Raw genomic sequence first — 15,317 nt, 5'->3', positions numbered from 1 at the left:
AGTTAGAACTGTTTCATGTGTATTTTAAATGAGCCCTTTGATTTATTTCTTAGGCTCTGAACTTGCTCTTTGTCTTCAACTTCTTAATCATGGTAAAGGTTTGATAGCCTTTAAAAACGTATCTGTGGGCTGCTTAGAGAAACTGAATCAGTCATGACATCTGTAAAGTAGTCAGTGCTTTAATGGGCAATCCTTGATGCAAAACACTTTGTGCCTTTCAACAAAGAACTAAATAACTATTTTTAAAAGGTATATAAAAGGAGAGGTTATAAAATGCCTGACGGTATGTTCTGAGGAATTTTCTAGTTCTGGGCCTGTGCTGCTGAAGACAAATCTGACTGAGGTCCTGGCCTGCAATGAATATGCCCCAGGGCAACATGCTTTGCTCTTGGGAGATGCTTCTAACAATATTTGCCATGAAATGAAAGCTAATGATATTCTAGCCCCTACTCTTTTATCTGTACAGTAAGAGGCACAGCTCTCATGTTATCTGCTGGGGTCTGCCATGGTTGTAGAAGACAACAGCCAACTTCTGTAATTTTTAGGATTTAAACATTTTCTAACTATAATAATGAGCTGCTGTCCATTCACAGGCTTGTTCAGGGAAATGGAGAGGGCTCAGCACTAGTAGTGATGGCAGCTAGCCCCATTGCTTGGTTCCTAGTTGCTGTTTAACAAAGAATATTTATATTCCCTAGAATGATGTTTTCTTCTGTTTAGTCCTTGCCTTGTTCTCAAGGACAGTCTCTGTATGCTGGGACAAAGATGACATAACTGTTGCGTTGTTGCACAGAAATAGGATTCTTCACAGGATTATAGTCTAAGAAGAAAGTGTATTTATTATGGCATCTTTTTCATCAGTAGATGTCACAGGAATGGACAAAGAAGGTCAACACCATTATCTGTTTTGCAGATGGAGGAATTGTCTCTGTAGTTACTGCTGTCTCGCCATACAGACGTTGCCTGAAACCTGCTCTATAGCCCATAACTGAATTTGAACTTGCATGAGAATTTATTCTTTTATATTGCACCTTTGGAGACCATTTGACCTTTTTAAGGGGTTATTTCTCCAACAGTAAATATGAAATATTATTGCAGAGATCGCTGTGTCCTTTTTATTAATTAATTTTGATCTTTATTATTTGAAATGAGAGTTGTTTAATTATGCTCTTCAAATTTTAAAAATTGGCAGTATTTTCTACCAGTATCATAGTAGCCAGTGATCAGAAATAGTACTGCAGTGAGGCCTATGTATGTCAGCCTTTCCTGAGTTATTTTCTTTCTCAACACGGATATTTGCCTGGAAGAAATGTAAAAGATTAATTTTTCAGGTTTTTCTGAGCTCTAAACATCCAGCAGCCTCAGTGGAGAAACTTTGTGGGGCAGGCAAACAACGGGAAATTGCACACCAGGCCACTCTCTGCCCATGAAGTCATGCTGAAACATGAGGCTGATATGCTTCAAGCAGCTGGAGTGTTTCAGCTTTCAACTGGTGATTTTTACACGACTTAGCAAACTGATGGCTTGTTTAGGGGTGGCTTAAGACAAAGCAGTTTAAGTAAAGAGTTGGAGATGAGAAAGATTAAAAGTGCAATTGGATATAAATATGGGTGTCAGGGTTAATCATATTTAGCATTCAAAGGACAAGTTTTGGAAGGAAAATTAGCTGTCCTGCTTCAGGGTCCAACCTAATCTTTGTGCCAAAAGTGGGACTCCCCTGAGTAGCTGCATGGACTCACTTTTGCCTGGTTTACACTCCCTGTTCTTTAAAATCTGCATTTGACTTTGGGAGAAGAAAATAGGAATCAGGAGAACCATCTGCTTGTCTGTTCCTTTCTGATGCCATTTTCTTCCTTGTGCAAATGTCTGTGGAGGGGAGGGAAGGGAAGCTAAAATGTGTGTAAAAGTAAAATACAGACTGTTAGTGGCTCTGGTCTTGGTCCTTGTAGCTTCATTCACCATCTGAAAAATGATATTTTTTTCCAGCTATAGTAAGCATAGCAGTGTGTTAATGCATCTCTTTCTGTATGTATCTGGGGAAGATATGTGTCCCCTCTTTGGAGCAATAGCCAGAGTAAGGGAATCTCAAGGACTAACTCCTCAGTCTTTCTGAGCAGGAGACAGAGTCAGGCAGAAGCAGGGAATAAATCCAGGAACTGACTCAGGGTTTCTGTGTTCTGGTATAGGATTCAAACCATGAATGATTTAAACTCACTAAGTTTGAATCTCAACCCAAGTCTCAGCAAATTTTATGCTGTATTTCTCTCTTGCACATTTAAAATAAACTATTAGTCTGCAACAGCAAGATCTCTTCTGTCTGCTCCAAGCTGCTGTAGGAGCCTTCACAGAGCTCATCCTTGGCAAAATATCTCTGTTACTACCAGTGCTGTCTAGGTATCATGTTCCTGTTGCCTGCCTGTCTGCTGCCCCTTCACCCCAGGAATGACCTGAGAGCAACTTTGATTTTAATAGTAAATGTGAAGAAGCCTGTAAGGAGAGTTGGGTACTTTAGTGAGGAAAGTGCTGTGTACATGCAGGAGACTGTTGCATCTAAAGGCTGGCAGCTATTTCAAAAGGTTAGCAAGCAGCTCCCACTCATGCTCACAGGGAGTCTGCCAGATTAGATATTTCTGTCCTGGCATATCTCTAAAATCATAATGATTTTTATTTAGCATTACTGTGGCTGCCTTGAACATATCTATGGGACTTCCACTGTCAATTCAGCATTAAAGTGCCATTAGAGCAAAGTGTTACTGTAAGAAGCAGTGTCTGCCAAACATTTCTCAGAAGAGCACAATGCTTTGCAAGATGGGTAAGCGCTCACTCTTTTCCATTTTCATGTAAAAGTCAGCAATAAGTCTTTTTATTGATTGGACAAAACAATAGAGAAGAGACATGTGAGAACTGTTGGCAAGACTTCTTATGACAAGTGGCATAGATATTAATTTGCTGTTCATTGCACTGCAGTGTCCAAGATGAACCTTCACTGATATTCAGGAGAACATAATGTGATATTGCACAGGAATATAGGGCACTTCCTATATAAAATTGCCAGATAGTTCAGACTGAAATAGCGACTCCTGGCTATAAAACTATAATGCAAAACTCTTCTAACAACTTCTAAGTGAACTGCATTTGACATTTTTATGTAGCATTGACTGTATCTTTATTCTAAACTCCATTTTCAAAAGAAGCATTAACAGTGTGGTACAAGTTGCACTGAAAACTCAGGGGTTAGGCTCCTGTGTCACTTATGTGACTTCAGAAAGTTTTAGCTGAAAAGATCAAAATGACCAAAGAGGGCTCATGTTTCCCTAGGAATCTTCTGTATTCTGCATCACAGAACCTTATCCTGCAAAAGCAGTGTAATAAATCCTAAGATCATTTTACAGCCCTCCTCCACTCTGTGTAGAGGATTTACAGCAGAATTGGCCAACCGATAAAGACAGGGAAAAGTAAGCAATAACATCAGGGAGATCGTGAAATTGCCTGAATAAATAAATCCTGCTCTCTTTGTTTGCAGTCCTGACTTTGCAAGCTTTGAGGTCTAGTGGTGTAACGCTTTCCAGCCTTTCTCTGCATTGTTTTAAAATAAAAAATGGAATATCCCACTCCATAAGAATCGTGTGAAATATGTGACAAAAGCATGGGCTGACAGCAAACAGGATGAGGAATTTTAATAAGGGGTGTTTAGATGGAAAAAAATTGGAGTTTGTTAAAATAATTTTCTTTCAGTAAGAGATAGGAAATTGTAAGACTTCTTAATGTGAGACTGGAAATTTGAGAGGGATAGCTGCACAGAGACCTCTGAATGACCCAAGTGAGATGCTCACCTTGCCTCCATTTAGAGCTGAGACTGCTCTGCCCAGTTCAAGCTGGGAGTTTGAACCCTGGATCTCCCTCATCCTAGCTTTTGGTTAATTTTGTAAACTGTCCTTTCTCTTTTCTGTTAGAGAAGAAGTTTGAAAGGTCTCTGTTAAATCCGGTTGTGGGAAGGGAGTGTTTTGAAACCGTAGTTTTGTGAGACAGGAAATCCCTTTCCTCCTTACCTGTAAGTTCCTGATGGGCTTGCTCTCTGCTGAGCAGATACATTGTGAGGGTTGGAATGGGAATATCAGACAAAAGAGCCTCTCATGTTTTTGATAGCTCTGGAAACTTCGTGTTTTCTACCCTAGGAAGAGTACTAAATAGGGTCTTTTCTCATGCCACTCCAGCATTCCCAAGGAAGATTCATGATTGGATTATATTCCTGGGCATTATAAATCAGAGCTAATGGCAGAGATAGGTTGATGGCTTGAAGTAAGTGGAAAAATAAATTGGTCAATGTGAAGGCCTAGGGCTGAGAAGACATAAATATAAAATTTACACCCCCCCACCCTACCCCCAAAGAAGGTTGCAGACTTAGACTTCTTAAAAAATCACTTAATCAAACAAGAAAAGTCTGTTATACATGATCTTTGCTCAAGTGATGGGAAAGTTGAAATCTGGGACAATACAAAACCAGTGTGAAGCTTTTGAAAAGCAAAATTCCTGTATTTCCTGAGAAATAGAGATATATGTAACATGAAACATTAGTTTTGAAAGAGCATTAGGCTTTTTCAGGGGAAACATCAGAAGACACAAAAATCTTTGTCAATATCAGATTAGAATGAAACATTAAAAAAAAGTTTATATTCAGTCTCCTGGGGTTGGGCTGCAAGAGTTGAATGCCTCTATTTGGCCTTGATAATTGTTCTTTTATCCTTTGTACAGTGTTGGTATGTTTTCACCCGTAGCCTGCTGCCTGTGTCCCAGTCCTCTCAACTGCCAGCTACCCTGACTCAGTTCTCAGCTTTGTTCTCCTTTATGACTCAATCACAGACTGTAAAATCTCTGCTGAGGCTGTGATTCATCACCTGAATGCACTCCCTTTAAAATCAAGTATCTTTTTGTGATAGAGAAAAGATAAAAAGATGATTTTTCAAAGTAGTTCCAGAGGCATTTTTCAGTCTAGTTACCCTTCCTTCTCGTTTGTTTTTTCTTTTCTATAAAGCTATAGAACATTCTTTAAAAATATAAAGAATATGAAAACCACTAATGATTATATAAAATGGAAAATAATACTCCCAGAATTAAATAAAAAAATTAATTCCAAGTGGCTGTTGGCACCAGTCTGTTTTGCTGTTCAATGTCACACAGTTTCTGATCTCATTTATTTTGACATGTGTTATAGCAACTTCTCTGAGGGGAATTGAGTTATTCTGAGGTGCAATTGCCACAGGTGAGATGAGAGTTAGGATGTTGGTACAGATGGGAATGTGTTTTATTTGCCTCATCTGTAATGGAAGGTGGGCTCACCCTGTTCCTCTGCTCTTTTGGATGTCTTTAGAAGAATCTACTCTTTTGTTAGTGCTTGTGAATGAGTCTTATCTTGATTTTATTGAGAGATATGATCTCCCCAATAAAGAATAAAGATGGCAGAAGATAGATCTCTTTCTACAGAGCAGTTTTCTTTTGGAGAATACTGATCCCTGATGATTTAGTACAGTTTGAACACAAATCTGAAAAAAAATTGGTGACAGCCCTTCATTTTATGAATCTTCTTGTTTCTTTCCTGGTGCTACTCGTGGGATGGTTTCCTTCCAGCCAACTGAGAAAAACTGTTGAGATAATAGGAAGTTTTTTAACATGTTGATTGCCCACATGAGGTGTTGTGTGGGTTTTGTAACCGGGTACAGTCTTGCTTTTGACTAGTGAGGAGGTCTGTTACTAATGAGCACGTGAGCATTGTGAATCGTCTAAGACACTTCATAAAAAGGAATTTCCTGGAACACAGGAAAGAGAAGCTGACTCTTCCAGCCTTGACAGTGCTGTTCAACATGTGCCAAAGCTGGGTGCCAGCCACCTGTAACCTCTACAGTGACACTTGTAGTGCAATGCAGAGGATGCCACAAGGACACAGAGCTGGCCTGCTTTGCTCCTGCATCTCGTTTTCCCCACTTCTGTTGTCTAGAAGTATGGCATGGTTCAGTTCAAAGGCGCTTCCTAAAGTAATGCTTGTGGTAATGCTAGATTAAAAATATTTGGGGGAGGGGTAGTTGCACAGAAAGGAGCAAAGTGTACAGATACAGGTTTTTCTGTTTCACAGATTGCTTTTCTGAATCTCCCAGTGGAGATTACCCACAGTTGTGCTGCTCTTTGATTTCTTCAGCTGAGGAGGCTGCTTGTGAGTTGAATGAGAAAAGTGAGCTCACTGTAGGAAGGAGGGATGGAGGAAATTCTGTTTGTGAAGCTCTGAACCACTGCATGCTTTTTCCTGCTCCAGTATATTGTGTATCTTCAGTAACTGGGGGTTTTATTGCCCTATTAATGCCCAGAGATGCAGGTGCATCCTACAGCTGGATTGAGTCCAGTGATCTGTACAACTTTTTGGAAAACCTGCAGCATTTTAACAATGGCTCCATTGACATTATTGGGAGTTTTAGTGAAATAAACTTGTATAAATAGTCTAAATTTTCTGGTTTTTCTATTGTTTCTTGTGGTTGGTTTTGGTTTGGTGAGTTTTTTTCCTTTTCTTTTTTTTTTTTCTCTTTTTTTTGGAAAGTAATTTAAGGACAGTGACCTAAAGAAGTTGGAGTTTCTCTTCAAGAACTGAGTCTGTGGCCCTGCTGTGGTAAATAATTCATGTAACATGAGGAGAATCCCCAGTTCTTTCAAATTGTTCACACCCTGTGAAATTGGAATGCAGTTACTAAAGCTGTCAGAAATGGCTGGGTTCAGCATATGAGTTGCACCTGCTGAGGTTGGCCCATAAATGTTATCACTTATGGATAGGCTCTAAAAGACATGAGAAGGCATGGAATTTGTACAGCTTTACACAGGCCTGACAGTTTTCTGTGTATATAGATAGATAAATGGATAGATTCTAATTCTGAGAGTTGTGTGTTTTGGGAAACCATTTTGCTAGACTTGGGAAATGGGTTCTCTATTCCCAGCTCACCTCCATTTCTATGATTAATCTTGATAAGTCCATTACACCTCTTGACTTACCTGTAAAAGGAGGAATTGTGATTTTTCTTTTTATTAGGTACTTTGAGATCTGTGATTGAAAAGCCTTTGAGGAGTTTTTCTCATGGGATTTTAAAATAAGCTTTTTCTTAAACAAAAACAACTGCTTTCATGATGAAAAAATGCTTCTTGATTTTATTCTTTAGTCTGACACCCCAGAAGAGTATCACAAATATTTTTTTTCTCAAGGAATTACGTTCTGTGTATACACTCGTGTTCACAAAAACATTATTGGAAGGAGGAGGCTTTTCTGTCCTTGCGGTGATAGCGTGATAGCAAATTGTGCTCGCTTCTGCAAAAGCTGACACTGGCAGGCAGCCTGACATTTCTGAGAGGCATGTCCTGACAGAGCTCTGCTGAAGTCAAGCAGAGCCAGGACCATGAACTATCGACTCAGAAACTGCCTGAAAATCAGGGTGAACTGCAACTTCTGCAAGCTTTTCATATGGTGTGGAGCACCTGCCCTCTGATTCCCCTCCCTCTCCCTCCTTCATGGCCACTGGAATTACTGGGGAGCAGGGCTGCAGCAGCAGCACGGGTGATGAGAGCTGTATAGCTTGGGACAGGGGGATGTTTCCTGTTTCACTACTATTATTAATACTATCACTGTTGAAATTTTATTCTGATCAGCCCTTACATTTATGTGAAATAAAACTGACTGTAAACTCCTGGCAGCTGTAATGGAGCCACTAACCAGACATCACCGTGGCACGAGCAGTCTGTTATGATTGAGAGATGATTTTCTGATGGCCCTAAAAAGTACCGAGCTGTCGATATCATCTTGTACTCTTTCCAGGTGCAGTACTTTAGGAATTAATCTTGCCAGGAATTACAGTAGTATTAGAGGGTGGGAATTTAATTACAATATTGATTATACATATGTATTTATATACTGCACAAATCGAAAAGCAGCTGCAAGGGAACCTGGAGTGAGGAGTTTTTCCCGCTGTTTACAAGACTGCTGGGTGGTTGGAATGATTGATTACCTTACAGTAACCTTTTTGTGTTCTGGAGAGCACACTCTATGTATGGAGAAATGACTGTTCCCTTAGGGAGGGCAAAGCTTGTAATGCAAATGTCAAATAATTTCTATATTAAAAGCTAAATAAAAGGCCTAAATGACTTTTATTAGTATCTTCTTTAATGAATTCACTGTCCTTTGAACCCAAACAATTTCAGCTTTAAGCACAAACCCCCAAACCCATATTTTATAATCTGTGAGAACATTCTCTTCTAGGTTTGGTAGACTTAAAACTGTTGATTTTGGTTTTTATTTAATATCTATCAGACTAAAAAGCTTGCTTTTTAAGAAACACAAACAAAAAAGGAGAAATAGATCTTTAAAGTGGAAGATTTTTTAATTTTATTTTTGAGCTATTTATTGAGTTGAAAACATACAAAAGGTTTAATATTTTACTGCTGGAAAATTGCCAAGGAGAGAATGAACTACAAATGATATAGATTATATATCACACTGTATGATTAAGACAGCAAACAGTCTACTGGAAAATATTTTATAGACTACTTTATATAATGGAAAGTTCACAGCAGTCTAGCAGAAACCAGCTAATATGTCTCTTAATATGAATTCTACCAGAGATTTAAATTAAGGTTTTAACATTGGTGCATTACAGTCTATCAGTCTTTATAATGATTACACCTGCCTGCATAGCCTAATTTTGAAACTCTATTATCATTCAGAATTAACCTACTAGAAAAACTCAGCAGAGGTTTGATGTGGTTTTCTCTGTTTTCTTTGCTATGTGATCAGATCTTCTGGACACTGCCTTGGACTTTGTTTTTTGCTTCTTCTCTGTGACTTGTGATGACCAGTTTATCATGTATTTTGACTCTTATTTTTCTGTTCTACAATGAGGATACTGTTGCAAGTTTTTGATTAATTAAGATCCAGTTGAAAGATGGCAGGCAAAAATACACTCTTTAGATTTACATGTATATTTCTTTGTAGCATGTGTGAAACCATCAGAATTTTGGGGGAAACATATTCCCACTGAAATAATCAAGAATACAGGCCAGGCCGAGTGGAGCTCTGAGCAACCTGATCTTGTGCAAGGTGTCCCTGCCCACGGCAGGGAGCTTGGAATTAGATGATCTTTAAGGTCTCTTTCAGCCAAAACCGTTCTGTGATTCTACTGGCTTGACTGGGATTAGGATCATTATCTTTGTGTGGTGTTTCATTTCACTGTCTCCATACAGTGCACCAGTTTTCACTTAAATGTGTGTTCCATAGCTTTCTCTAGAGTTTCTGATCTTTGGCATCCCCTACCTTTTTTTTCTTTCCGGGCCTTACCCAAGGAATGTTGTTTGTTGCAAGTTTCTGCTCCCTGTTTATTTGTGGTCTAGTTATATGTATTTTGTGAATACAGTTGTTGGAATGAATTCTGCTTTTTCCTCACTCAGTGTGAGCTGGTGTTACTGAAAATATTTTTGAATGTTAATGAGAACTTGACTTTGTGAAAAACTGTAGCCCAGAAAGGGAACCCACAAGAGAAGTGTCATTTGTTTTCGCTCTTTTCTGTTTTATGGCCACATTTTGTGGCAGTATTCTGCTTGCTTTACTGGAAAAATGCAGCATGGAAAGAATTTGGGTTTTAATAAAAAGGGTTAAAGGAACCCTTGTGGCTGTGTTTCCCGATTCTTGATAGTCACGAGACTTCTTTGCTTTAAATCCATGTAGGCACACTAATGCATCTTGTATTTGTCATAAGACTGAGACTGCTGGATATGTTGGCTCCAAAGGTCTAATAAGAGTCTTTATATTAGCTTTAATGGTCAGGAGGAGAAAAAACAGCCCTAACAGGCTGAGGAGTGAATTCTGGCTTGGTACAGCTGCAGTAAGACAGCTCTAAATAGAGGGACTTCATGTTTCTTGACTGTCCCCTCAAGCGAGTGCTGTCACTCCCCTTTCCTCCCAGGCTGGACAGGACCAAGCTGTTCAGGCTGATCAGGAAGAGGAGCAGCACCATTGTGCAGAGAGGCTGTTCCTTGCCAGCGCTCTGGAGAAGATGTACGTCCTGTGGTGGGTACTGTGGGGGTTGTAAAGAGAAGTGATGGAAATTCTGCTTTGTGTCATGATGGGTACCCAGGCTAGATCTACGATCCCGAAAGCCATCTTCCTTCCCACAAAGCCCTCAGAAACAAGGTTTTCATGTTAAAAATACAGCTCCTTCACACACTGTCTGAATTGACCCAGATACCTGATAACTGACTGCTGACAAGATTTTGAAGCATTTCGTGGCAATCCGAGAAAACCTGGCATTCATCCTGACCTGACAGCTAAAGGGGTGGTTCTGAGAGGGTCTTTCTAGTAAATGTTCTCTGGCCAGCCTGCTGATAATATTGGAAAGCTCAGAATGCGATGCATCAAGTCAATTAAATGTAACACATCTTCAAGAACTACTCAGAGATTAAATTCACTTAAATAACACCAATATTTTGGTTGTGCTATTTATAAAAACTACTGAGAACTTGAAAAGACGGGGATTAAAAAGAATTATTTGTCTATTTGCAATTCCCAGGGCTAATTTGCTTCATGAAATGGAAATGTATATACCCAGAAAAGCTTTAATACACATCTACAGTGATAAAGTTATTAAAAAATCAGACCATTAAATGTGCTGGCATGGATAGCTGCAGAGTACTGAAGTTTCTGGAATCTTCTTTCTTTTTAAACCTCACTTGTAAGACTGCTTCTAACACTGTCAGTGATTAAAAGGTATGATGTATCCTGGGTTTGTAGGACCCAGTATAGCCCTGCTGGGTGCACCATCACATGGTTTCTCTGGCTTCTGCTCTGGTTTTTTTGTTTTTTTTTTTTTGGTGGCTCCTCAGTGGAGGCAGATGGCATTCCTGATAGGAATGGCAGGCTCTCCTCTGGACACTCAATATAAGCATGAGTGAGGTCTTGGAAGTGAAACCTGTGGTTGCTTTAGGAGGCTAGAAAAGAAGGAGTGAGACTTGGAAGGCACAACACGTGTGGTCCTCTGCTACAGGCTGAAATTTCTAGCAGGTCTCTCCACGTAATATATGGGCAGCTATGTGTACTTAAACTGCAGGGTAACACTTAGGAAGGGACAAGGATCTAGTGAATTGAACTAAATGCTAGTTACTCATTATGTTATCACCATGGTTAACTATAAAAAAATCTTGAAACAAAGAAAAAAGTATATTTAGGTGCAGAGAGAGAAAGAAAGAAAAAGGCAAACGTGGTTCAAGCATTGAATGAAAGTGGAGGAAGATGAATTGGAGATTATAATTAGAAAGCAAAGGAGCAGGCAGGTTTTCCAGCCTCAGTGGGAAAAGATGATTGACCTGAGCAGCAGGAGAAAAGAAGAGGAAATATTGCTGACAGCTAAAATGCAGAAGCTATTACTTGAGACTGACCTCTAAAGGAGAGCGGGAGAGGAATTAAAAAAAACCTCAACCAGTGGAACCTGCAGTGCTCATGCTGGAGTCAGGGAAGTCAGAGAAACAACATTTGAAAGCTAGAGGACACGAAGCAAAATTGCTAAGGTTATTATGTACATGTTGTTTCACGTGTTGTGGTGACATATACTTGTAATGCTTGTTCCTTATGTTTATCAGAGTTGTCAAAACACACTTTACAGTATTTGGTAAAGATGTTGAAGATGCAAGATGAGAATAGTAAGGCAAGACAGATGGTTACAGCTATCTAGGGCTTCCTCCTCCCATGCTCACTTCTCCCATTCTTTGCTTGGCAAATCAGTGCATGAGGAGCATTTGTTCAAGAAAAATCTTGTGGTCACCAGTTATTTCATTCCTCCACAATACTTTTTGGTGATAAATAATACAGTGTTATGTTTTCTTGAAAATATAAAGCAAAGGGTCAACTCTTCAGCCATTGTAGACAGGAATCATGCTGTAAAATCATGCTGGACAACGTGCTTCTTTCCTGATGCCTGAAGTACCCCTGGGAATCCTCAGAGCTCTCTGTAACCTCCAATTTAGTAGAGTGAAATGGGGTGAATTTTCTGAAGAATGAGGCTGAGTGATTTAACCCACACCATCACAGCCCTGCTACGTGAGGTGGAAGGCTGAGCTGGCTATGAGCTGGTTTGCCATTCTGGGGGCTTGAGTAGAGACAACTGTACTTGGATCCTGGGTTGGATGTTGTCCACCATGCACACAGCCCTTGCCTCTCTCTCTCTCTGTGGAGTGATGCCATTTGTACCTAATCTGGACCATTTTTCAGCTATTTTTATTTTATTCTCCCCCCCCTTCTGGTTATGAAATGTCATTGATAGTTTTCAGTTCTCTTAAAAATTACGTATCATAAAATGTTGTTCTGATTATTGCTCATTTCCTGACTTTCTGCTTGTTTCATATTGCTTTTAGTCCTATTTCCTTTGCCCCTTCCTTTTCTAATCGATATTTCTCTTACCTGAAAATATGTCTCCTATAAACAGAACTGTGCATTTAGGTGCCAAATAAGGCACTTTCAAAAAAATCCTAATGATGTGTAACAGGTTTGAATATTGTTAATAACCACTTTCTGCTATGGAAAATTGGCCTCTTGAAAGACCATGTGAATATGTGAGTGTGTAAAATAATTACTTGTCATACTAGGTTCTTTTTTTCAGATAATAAATTAAGTTCTAATAATTAGATCTTAATCACTGACATCTAGACAATGGCGTAGTTCCTCCCCCATCCCCTTCTTTTTTTTAATAAAAGTATAATCAAATCACTTGCATCCACCAGATGAAAACATAATGGAAATTTACCCTAAGCATGTGTTCATCTAGGTGACAGTCAGCTCATGAAGGCATTCCAGAGTGGAGCACATAGACAACATTCAAGAGCATAATCGGCATATTTGCTTCCTCAGGCCATGGTATTTGGAGACCTAATGAAGAAATCCTACTAGCTGCTTATATAGGCACCACTATACCTTTAAAACTCAAACTGCTATTCAGTCCTGGCCTGAGACTGGATTTTAACGTCTCCTTCCCAAGGTAACTCTGCCTGTTTTCAATAGCATAAGATCAGTTGCTCTCTTGCGTTGATGTCCGTATGCCACCCCTATTCTCGTACTGTGCCTTGTGCCCAAGTATCTTCTGCTGCAGTACAGCTTTTCCTTTTGCAAATGGATGGCCTTGATCCCCATCCAGAATTAATTTTCGTGTGGCAGCTACATCATTACAGTGAATAATGTTGGCTACATTTAATGTGAGGGGAAAAAAAGAAGAGTTTAATAAGGAGCACGGGACCTCCAACCTCTGTGCAGGCCATCCTAGAACTGCTCGCCTAGGGCTACTGTGTGAGAATTGCTCTGTTGTGATTCCAATATATGAAATTATCCTAAAACTAAGCAACAAAAATTTAAAACCTGAAAACAACGACTCTTTTTCCACACTGTAACAGGAGACATTTACGGGTAGCAGGATGTGGTGCTTATATCCTCACAGTCCTCTTATCTGTGTGCAGAAAACATACAGCACAATCCCCGTGGCATTCCCTGTGGCTCCAGCTCAGCAAAGTAGCTCAGTGTGTCCTGAATTTAAAGTGTGGCTCCAGAAGGGCGGCTCATATGCTTAATGTTACACAACGCATGTGATTATCTTGTTAGCAGGAAGAGAAAAATACTAATCTTGTAAGATTGCAGACACGAATGTATTTTCTTCACACGCGACCTGTGTGTAACCAAAGCCAGTTCTGACCCCTCACACGGAGACCCCATTTTGTGCTGATCTGTCAACTCCACAGAGATGCAAGATGGTTTTTTTAAAATTTATTTCTTTTCACCCGATAAAAATATTTGAGTTCTGAAGTGAAACTACAAAGTGAGCAGCTATTATTTCTTCTTTGTCAAGGACCTGTTTTCTTCTATTTGTCACTAACATTTGTCAGCTGGTAAATTATGCACAGTTTTCTTCAGTCTCTGCTATTTTTTAGCCAGCCGTAATTATGCTAGCTGATTCCCGTGTAGACTTGTTTTCAGCTGCATTGCTTACATGCCTTTTTAATAGACTGTAATTTTTGTTAAGCAAGTTATGTCAGATTAACTACTTCCGATAAGATGCGGTATTATACTTGGGTTTTCTTTTTCTCCCAGCTGGATGCACAGAATATGTCACTGCTGACTTTCTTTCTCCTGCCTCCCTCCAGCTAAATGGCAATATGCCACTGCAGCAAAACTTCTGTTTGAGGATTCATTGGCTTTTTTTGTTGGCTAGTAATGAGGCTTTGAGGTAGCTCGCTGCTCCTGATTAGTGACAGCGCGCACAAAGAAAGGAGTAGTGCAAACCAGTCATTAACTCACAGTGAAAGCCTCAGCATTTAACCTCATAAAGATGAGGAAACACTCTGTTAAATTCTTTCCATTCAGATTTGGCTGTTTTGGTTTTTTTTAGGCGCCTGCCTTGGTTTTGTGGAAATAACCGGCTGAAGTGGTGATGATACTCCTGTTCTTGCTGAGCTTATGCTGCCTTTGTGCTCTGGTACCACCACTCTGGTTCCTGCTGAAGGCCCTGTCATTGGTGACATGGTTGAGGGTTCAGGCTGGCTGACGGTGGAGATGAGCTTTGTCACTTGTGTGATGGCTTGTGCACGTGGGGGCTGGAATATCTCTGAGACTTGGCCATGGGTGGCAGTCCCCAAGTGCAGACAAGGAGGATCCTGGGGGCAGCACTGCCAGCTGAGAGCTACTGCAGCCTGTGCAGCCTCTGCCCCATCCATCCCTTCCTGGCACGGGGCTCACATCTCCCGGGGATTGAATCACACCACAGAGTTCAGTGCTGGTGCAGTGGCCTGCAATTTCTCTTCTCCAGGCTGGCACTCCAGGCTGCAGTGTCCTGGGGGCCTCCGAGTGTGCTCACAGCTGTCTAAAGCAGCAAAGCTGTAGATCCACTAATGAAATCTCCAGCTATTCCTGTCCTTTGTTTTATTGCTTGAAGAGAAAATGAGAGGTTGTGTGAATCTCCACAGGTTGACATAGCAAACTTTCACAGAACTTTGTGCAAGAGCTTCAGCACAGTTTTTCAGCCTTGTAGTAGAGTTCCTTTATCTCACAGATTTCAGTTTCAGTCATGGTGTTAATAGCTTTACCAGGTTTTGTTGTTTTAATGCAGTACAGTGAATTATATTTCTGGGGTCTCATATGAAAAAGGATTAGCTGCTGGAAGCTGTTTATTTCTCTTGCAGTTTCTTTAAAGAAGTAAATAAAACGTGAAAACAATGGTACTGTACATAGCAAATAATAGGCTATTTTCTGCCCTGGTTTCTTGATG

The sequence above is a fragment of the Lepidothrix coronata genome, unplaced genomic scaffold, assembly GCF_001604755.1.
Source record: "Lepidothrix coronata isolate B3197 unplaced genomic scaffold, Lepidothrix_coronata-1.0 Scaffold120, whole genome shotgun sequence".
NCBI classification, from domain to species: Eukaryota; Metazoa; Chordata; class Aves; order Passeriformes; family Pipridae; genus Lepidothrix; species Lepidothrix coronata.
This window is presented reverse-complemented; position numbering follows the sequence as displayed.